Source organism: Haplochromis burtoni, unplaced genomic scaffold (genome assembly GCF_018398535.1).
Source record: "Haplochromis burtoni strain Fernald_Lab_line unplaced genomic scaffold, NCSU_Asbu1 Contig_8, whole genome shotgun sequence".
Classification (NCBI taxonomy): Eukaryota; Metazoa; Chordata; class Actinopteri; order Cichliformes; family Cichlidae; genus Haplochromis; species Haplochromis burtoni.
Window position 1 is genome coordinate 3,935,930 of NW_024582369.1, and position 1,534 is coordinate 3,937,463.

Below are 1,534 nucleotides of genomic sequence, written 5' to 3' on the forward strand. Positions count from 1 at the left end.
ACACACACACACACACACACACACACACACACACACACACACACACACACACACACACACACACACACACACACACACACACACACAAATCGAGCTTAAGCAATTATCAAACGAGATTTGCATCAGAAGGCCATAATTCAAATCTATAAAATTTCTTTAGTTTCTGTTTGATTTTGCAGGCTGAATCCTGAATCCTTTGTCTAATGGCTTAATAAATATACAACTAACAGAAGACAGGTTATACACACAACCATATTTACTCTGCCGAATGACCTAATAACACAGTTCCTAAAGATACAATTAAAAATTGTAACAGGTAATTGCAAAGTTATTTGTTATGTGTAAACACAACAGTGATTCATTCCTTGAATCGGTGCTTTTTTTATGCTTAGATGATTCATAGGTCTGTGTTCAGCAAAAGCAAACCAAAAACATTCCTCTGAAAATAGTCAGGTATAATGACTGGACTAAAAATAAGTGAAAAAGCAACAGGAAAACTTTGAAAGACCTTCAGAAAGCCTGAAGTACTGTTGTTCAAGACCACTTTAATTACAAGGAAATCTGGTTTATTGGCACCGAAACATAAAAAATGAGTGGTGGCTAGAGTCTTAAGCGTAGTACTGTAGGAAAGGAAAAAAAGAATTTGTACCAAACAGAAAACAAACACTGGCCAACCCCAGTCATATGGGTATTGCTTTTTAAGTCACAAAAAAGAAATGCCAGTTTATGAGGCAATAAGTCAGAAAAGGATGGAAGAAAAAGATTCCTCATCTTGATCTAATGGCTCTATAAAAGTCTGCGATGGTGTGACTCGGATCGAGAATATGCTGAAATATAAACCTCACAATTGTAACAGAGGTGACACTTATCGTGCCCTAATTACTGATACCTCCCTCCTCTTGTCACTCTCTTCTTTTCCTCCTCCTCTATCTAGAGGTCTCATCTATCCTTCACCATTTGTAACAGCTTCTTTCATCCCCTGTCATTCTCTCACCAACAGTGCTCTCTTTCTTTTACTTTCATCCTTTCTTCATCATTTGCTTCCAATTGTCACAATTCACCTTCTCTCTCCATTGCCTCTGCTTTTCACTGTCCTTAGTCCATGTCATCTATGTGGGATTGTGTTCAAAATGGCATCTGGGCTACTCCAGACTCGAGGGATTACAATGTGTGTGTGTGTGTGTGTGTGTGTGTGTGTGTGTGTGTACGTACGTATGTATACAAACACCGCCAAATTAATTTAAGAAAAATATTAATTTTTTTATACATACATTTAGGAAAAAGTTCAGCAAAATAAGATTTTTTTTAAAATTATGCTGTTTTACAATATTCATATTTTATATAACGTTTATATTCTTTATGAAAAACTTTGAAAATCTTCCTAAAGAACTGAAGACCTGCGCTTTTAAATTCCAAGTTTCGTATTCCTCACCCGACGAATATACCCAATATTCTTTATTTCTGGAAAACAGCTAACCAGTACTTGGTGAATGAAGGTGTGCTGTGCGGTACTTACATATTTGCTGCTCATAGA

The 1,534-nt window shown here is 36.4% G+C and overlaps 1 protein-coding gene across 1 annotated transcript in view; it reads right to left on the minus strand.

Annotated features, from left to right (window-relative positions):
* Positions 1 to 1,534, minus strand: part of ppp1r14c (protein phosphatase 1, regulatory (inhibitor) subunit 14C) — a 25,629-nt gene that overhangs the window by 2,585 nt on the left and 21,510 nt on the right. The gene's annotated exons all lie outside the window — the stretch shown is intronic.